Genomic DNA, 7,593 nt, shown 5'->3' with positions numbered 1-7,593 from the left:
TAACTTGAACTTTCCTCTCTTAATATGTCTTAATACTTCTCCAGACCAAAACAAAAAAGCAAAAGAAAACAAAACAAAATAACCAATCAAGCAAAATCCTCCTCCCTTGGTGCTCCCCATATCAATAAAATGGCACCACCATTTGCTCAGTTACTCAAGCTCAATTCTGGAAAACAACCTTACTCCTCCCCTTTGCTTATACCCTTTATCCAGTCCATTAGCAAATCATGGCAAATGTGCTTTTGGAATTCATCCAGAAGCCCCATCATGACCATCCCTGCCACATCGAAGCCACTGCCATTCTGGCCTCCACCACTGATCTCTGGCCTCTGCTCTTGCCTCTTTCCAATCTGTTCTCCCCAGTGAGCACAAAGAGAGCCTTCACAGGAGTAATCTAAGCTAGTGGCACTCCTCAGCTTAACCTTGCCAGGGGCTTTCCACACAATAATAGCTAAATACTTATTTATACAGTGCTTATTATGTGCCAAAGGATGTTAGTGCTTTACAGATAGTCAGTCTTCACAACACTCCTGTGAGGCCAGCTGTAGCATGATCTACATCCTGCAGCTGTTATACATCCACCTGTCAGAGAGGGCGTATGACTGTCCTGAGGTCTTACAGCTCCCACGTGGAAGAGTCAGGATAAGACCTCCACAGATTAGCTCTGGAGTGCACTCTATGCCATCCTGCCTTGTGCTTCACCCACAAAAGAATTCACATTTGCATGGCCTAAAGGACTGCAGCATCCCACCCTAGTAGCTCTCTGACCCATTTCCCACCACTCAGCCTCTCCCATACACATTGGCATCTTTGCTGCTCCTTTGACATGCTAAGAGCGTAGCAACACCCCTCTGCAGCAGCACCCTCCTGCAGCAGCACTTCCCTGCAGCAGCAAACCCCTGCTACAGCAGCCCCTCTGCACCAAGACCCTCCATAGTAGCAATTCCCCTGCAGTAGCACCCCTCTGAAGTGATGCCTCCCTGCGGCAGCACCCCCCAGCAGCAGCACCCTGCTGCCAGCACCCCCTGCAGCAGCACCCCCCTGCCAGCACCCCCTGCCAGCACCACCCTGCAGCAGCACCTTAGTGCCTGCTCATCTCTCTGCCTGCAATAGTATTCCTCCAGAAAGACTCATGGCTTAGCCTCATTTTATTTAGGTCTCTGTGCAAATGTTTCTACTTCAGACAGATCTCCCCTGACCACTGAAATAGCAGGCTTCCATCCTTGCCACTATCTCCCGAGCTTGCTTTATTTATTTTTAAAATAAACTTATTCTTTAGGAATAGCTCTTGATTTACAAAAAAAAATTAAAAAGAATAGTACAGAGTTCCTATATGCCTCACATTGAGTTCTTCCAATTATTGACATCTTATTTTGATATAATACATTTGTTATAATTAATGAACAAATATTCATACATTGTTACTAATGAAAGTCTACACTTTATATCCAGATTTCCTTAGGTTTAACCTAGTATCACTTTCTGTTCCAGGAGTCTATCCAGGGTACCACATGAGATGTAACTGCTGTCTCCTTAAGCACCTCTTAACTGCCGCAGTTTCTCAGACTTTCCTTGTGTTTTATGACCTTGGCAGTTTTGAGGAGTACTAATTGGGTATTTTATAGATTGTCTCTATATTGGGATTTATCTAATATTTTTCTCATGGTTAGGTTGGAGTTATATGTTTTAGTGAGGAAGATCACAGGGAAAGTGCCATTCTCATCATATCATATCAAGGGTACATCTATTGACATGACTTATCACCGTTGATGTTGACTTTGATCATCTGTCTGAGCTAGTCTTTGTCCTGTTTCTCTAAAGTTATTCAATTTACTGCCCCCGCCCAACCCCTTTTCATACTGTCCCTTTTTGGAGGAAGTCACCCTGCACAGCTCACACTTAAAGGATGGAGAATTAAGCTCCATCTCCTTGAGAGTGGATTATCTCCATGTGTTGTTTGGAATTCCTCTGCCTGGAAGGTTTCTGTCTTCTCTCCCATTATTTATTTATTTATTCAGTCATTTACCTGTGCCAGTGTGGACTCGTGGTTATTTTTTCTGTACTTGGGTTATAATTCAATGCTACTTTATTTACTTTCCTGCTCAAATTGTTCCAGCTTCGGCCCTGGGAGCTCTTTCAGTTTGCTGCTGTGTCTCCTTTGACATACTCCCATCAATGTGGGGTTGTTTTGTTTATTTGTTTTGTTTCTCCATTTTGAGTAAGAAAGTTTACTTTCTTACTTTCTGGCACTGTGTTTTAAGCTTATCTTGTAAATATCCTACCCTAGTCCTAGAATCAGCCATTTCTCCCAAAGTTTTCTTTATTTTTCAATAACATCACTACCTGAAATTGCATGGCATATTTGTTTGCGTATTTGCTTTTTATTATTCTCTTCCCCAATAAACAGCAGGTTCCATGAGGATAGGAACTTTGCAGTATTCCTAGTTATTGAATAGTGCCTGCTACAAAATATATGCTCAGTTAACTTTGTTGAATCAGCTTCAGAAGTTGGTTGTTCATAACTCACAGTTTACTTTTTGGCACATGGGAGTTTTGGCTGTCATAGTTATATTTTCCCTAAAGTTTTCCTCATCTTTGTAATCCTGATGCCTCCTTACTTGTTGATCAAAATTAAGTCTGGAATAGCAGTTCCTTTATTGCTTCTTCAATTCTGTATCCAAAATAAGAATTTAGAGAAGTTCTGTTTTTTTAAAAAAAAGAAAATGAGACATGCGACTTTTTTCCAGATAACTGAAAACAATTTCCTACCACATCTGTATTTTCTTTCTTTTTTTTAAGACAGGGTCTCACTTTGTCACCCAGGCTGGAGTGCAGTGCAGTGGCATCATCACGGCTCACTTCAGCCTTGACCTCCTCAGCTCAAGCAATCCTCCTGCCTCAGCCCTGTAAGTAGCTGGGATTGCAGACAGGCACCACCAACCTGGCTAATGTGTGTGTGTATTTTTTTTTTTTTTTTTTTTTGAGACAGAGTCTTGCCCTGTCATCAGGCTGGAGTGCAGTGGTGCAGTCTCAGCTCACTGCAACCTCTGCCTCCTGGGTTCAAGTGATTCTCCTACCTCAGCCTCCCGAGTAGCTGGGATTACAGGTGCGCACCACCACACCCAGACAATTTTTATATTTCTTAGTAGAGATGGGGTTTCACCATGTTGGCCAGGATGGTCTCAATCTCCTGACCTCGTGATCCACCTGCCTCGGCCTCCTAAAGTGTTGGGTTTACAGGTGTGAGCCACCAGGCTTGGCCAGTTTTTGTATTTTTTGTAGGGATGGGATTTCACCATGTTGCCTAGGCTGGTCTCAAACTCCTGGGCTTGAGCCATCTGCCCATCTCAGCCTCCCAAAGTGTTGGGATTACAGGCGTGAGCCACGGCGCCCAGCCCAAAATTCTGCTGGCATTCCCTCTTCTCTTCCTCTTTCTCTTTCTAAAGATGTGGCTACCAAATTGCCAAGTTACCATGGGATAATTAAAATGCCCTTCAGGTTTCATAAATATTTATTGAGCACCTATTCTGTGCAAGGCCTTTTTTAAGGAATTACGGGTAAGGAAATTTTATGGCTCTTATAGTACGGATTAATGGCAAGAAAGATACAGACAAAAATAATTACAGCAAAACAAAACATGTAAAATCCTAGTAAGGCAAAAGTAAAGTGCTGTGGAGGTTTGGGGAGCAGAAAACCGCATCTATTTGGCAGGCGGGGGAACTGGGAAACTGTCATTAATCCTGGGCATAGTTGTAAATGATGGATATAGAAAGAGGGTATATCTAGTAGAAGGTGCAGGATAACTCCTGACATGAGGTTGGGAAATTTAGTTATGTTTTGAAAACAGCAAAGAAAATAGTTTGCCTAAAGTTTATGAGCACATGTAGAAAAGCAGTGACAGGTAGGACTAGAAGAAGCAAGGGATCACTTTGGAAAGAACTAGGAATGTAGGTAGAGGAGTTTGAAGTCAGAGGTGTTTGAGTTTAAATCATATACAGGGAATCCCAGAAGGCTTTTTAGGAAGGGGTTCTTTGAGGAAGAAGTTATCTTGGAGGAAGTTGAGGTAAAGGCAGAGAAAATGATCAGGCATGTTTTGCAATAGGGTTAGAGAGCATTAGTGAAGGCATAGACCAAGCTTGTATCTGTGAGCATGGGAAGGTGAATACAGATGCAAGTTGGAGCCTGACAGAACTTGACAGCCAGGGGGATCAAGGGGAAGGGGCACCAAGCATGACTGAAGAACTAAGAGTGACACCTAGAAGAGTGGTGGAAAGCCACAAACACAGACCAAGGGGAATGAAGAAGTGGAAACTACGAAGAGCCCAGTTTTGCTCCTTTTTCCTCTGGTCTATCCCATCTGGGCAGCCATTTAGAGGCCAGCTGTTTGGGAGGTCCAAATTCTGAGGACAATGAGGGCCTTCTCTGGATAAGAGGCTGGAAGTTTTGCCTCTCCTCTCAACCACAGTGCTTCCAGAAATTTCTGATACAACTGAACACTTTGATTATACCTTCTGGTTCCTTAACTGCCTTAGGGAAAACCGCTCAAAAACAAGCCTCCTAATTCATTTGCCTAATGTTCCCAATAACATGGACTGTTTCTTTCAAGTCATAAAAACAATCTCTATGTACCAGTATTACAAGGACTGAACCACTCAGCTTCTTGGTATATATAAACTTGAATTATGGATTGCATTTTTCACGTTGGAGTATATGTGAAATATGCCTCCAGGATTACCCCACTTGAAGGTCCCCTACATTCAGTAAATGGATAAAGAGCTCCCAGACTTGCTGACATACATCCCAATACTGGGATTACCCTGGTCTACTTTAAAGGTAAAATATTTTTAAAAATATAGTAAATTCCTATTTTTCACAGATTCTGTGTTTGCAAATTTTACTCACTAAAATTTGTTTGTAGCCCCCAAATCTATGCTCAGGACACTTCCCTAATCATTCAGATGCATGTGCAGAGGGTAGAAATACTTGAGTAGCTGGACATACATGTTTCAAGCTAAGATGGAACAAGCAACCCTGTGCCTTCTTGTTCCAGCTCTCATACTATAAACAAGTGTCATTTTTGCAGTCTATTTAGTGCTACATTTTTCATATTTTTGCACTTTCTTTTGGTGATTGTGCTGTTAAAATGGCCCCCAAGCATAGAGCTAAATTGCTATCTGGTGCAACAAAACTAAATGCCTTGTGGAGAAAATACATGTGTTAGCTAATCTTGGTTCGGGCATGAGTTATAGTGCTCTTGGCCCTGAGTTCAGTGTTAATGAATCAACAATATATATTAAATAAGGTGTCTTTAAACAGAAACACACATGAAACAAAGGTATCTATTAATTAGTTAATGAAAATGTGGCCAGCGGCTTGCGGGAACACCATATTTCCTCTGGGAAAAATGGTTTGACTGGCCTGGTGCAGTGGCTCACACCTGGAATCCCAGCACTTTGGGAGGCCAAGGCGGGTAGATCACCTGAGGTCAGGAGTTCAAGACCAGCCTGGCCAACATGGTGAAACCCTGTCTCTACTAAAAATACAAAAAATTAGCCAGGCGTGGTGGCGGATGCCTGTAATCCCAGCTACTCAGGAGGCTGAGGCAGGAGAATTGCTTGAACCTGGGAATCAGAGGTTGCAGTGAGCCAAAATCACACCACTGCACTCCAGCCTGGGCAACTCTGTCTCAAAAGAAAACAAAAATGGTTGGATATTCATAAATTCAGGGCTTACAGAAGCTTTACAGAATATAACTACTTCAAATGAGTATCAACTGTGATCCCTTCCAAAACCATAGCTACATGCTAAAATGCAAGATGCAGATAGTCATAGATAGGCTTTGAGTTCGTCTGAGCCGAAACCATTCCAGTGGATAGATAAAAATCTGTCCTGTCCTGAAGATCCCATGAAAGAGGCATCAGTACCTCCATTCTTTCACCATTGTTTATGTATACATGTATGTATGTACATACACCTTCATCCAACCAAAAAAAGATTTGAAGTGACTAATTCAAAAGATAACATAAGCCAGAACTAGGTAAAATAAGAAGTGTTAAAGAGAAAGGAAAAGGAAACACAGTGCTAGGCACAAGGTGGTACCAGGAATGAAGCGAATACAAAGTGCACTCTTAGTCTGGGCTGTTGCGACAAATGTACCATAGATCAGATGGCTTGAACAACAGACATTATTTATCATGGTTTTGGAAGCACTGAGATCAAGGTGCTGGGAGACTTGGTGTCCAGTGAGAGCCTGCTTCCTGGTGTGCAGATGGCTATCTTCTTCTTGTAGCCTCACATGGCAGAGAGCAGAGAGACAGAGCAAGCTCCCTCGTGTCTCTTCTTATACAGGCACGAATCCCATTTCACCTTCAAATATCACCACACTGGGGACAAGGTTTCAACATATGAATTTGGGGGGCACAAACATTCAGTCCATAGCATGCAGGATTGGATCCTAGGTATTTAACAAAGTTGGGTCATAAATCTAGCCCTAAGCTTTTGAGCAGGGAATGAGAAAAGGAAATTGATTAAGATATACAGTTCACAGGAATCATAAAACAAATGTGACACTGTTGATTCAGATGTATTTCCAAGTTCTAGCAGCTTCCCACTGCACCTCTGATTCCTGCAGGTCCTTGCTGGCCCCTGAAGCCTTGTCAGCCAGCACCTCCCTGCTTCCCCAACATGTTTCTCACCCCCATCTCCTTTTTTTCCTTGAACATGCCAAAGTCATGCCTGACTTGAGGCCTTTACACCATGTTTTGTCTCTTACTGGAATGCTTGCTTGCCACATCTTCACATGTCTAATTTGTCATTCAGGTCTCAGCTGAAAGTCCCATCTTCAAAGAAGTTTCTGACTTTCCAGTCTAAGAAACCGCCATTCCCTTATCTCCACCCTTGTCTTGCTTCACCTTCTTTAATTTTTTTTTCATAACAGTTAATCACCACATAACATTCTTTTACTTACTTATTTAATCATTTGCTCATTATCTATTTCTCCCATTATGTGAGGCCCATAAGCACAAAGACTGTACCTTCCAGAACACTGGCAAATAGTGGGATGCTCTGTAAATACCCGTTGAATAACGAACACTGAAACTAAACCTAGGGGAAACTTTTTCCAAAGGGTCCTCATCAAAAGGGACTCTGAGCAATGTAGTAGATATATTCTTAGCAGCACCCTCACAGCAGACACAATGAAGAGTCCCCAGCAATTCTTGTTTTGTTTTGTTTTATTTTTTTTAAAGACAGGGTTTCTCTGTTGCCCAGGCAACAGTGCAGTGAGGTGATCATAGCTCACTGTAGCCCAGAACTCTTGGGCTCAGGCAATCCTCCCACCTTGGCCTGCTGACTCACTGGGAATACAGGCGTGCACCACCACACCCAGCTTTTTTTTGAGACAGAGTCTTGCCCTGTCACCCAAGCTGCAGTGCAGTGGCATGATCTCGACTCACTGCAACCTGCACCTCCCAGGCTCAAGCAATTCTCCTGCTTCAGCCTCCTGCATAGGTGAGACTACAGGCACACCACCATGCCTGGCTAATTTTTATATATTTAGCAGAGACAGGGTTTCGCCATGTTGGCTGGGCTAGT

Source organism: Macaca mulatta, chromosome 1 (genome assembly GCF_049350105.2).
Source record: "Macaca mulatta isolate MMU2019108-1 chromosome 1, T2T-MMU8v2.0, whole genome shotgun sequence".
In the NCBI taxonomy this organism is placed as follows: domain Eukaryota; kingdom Metazoa; phylum Chordata; class Mammalia; order Primates; family Cercopithecidae; genus Macaca; species Macaca mulatta.
Note: the sequence above shows the minus strand (reverse complement) of the source record.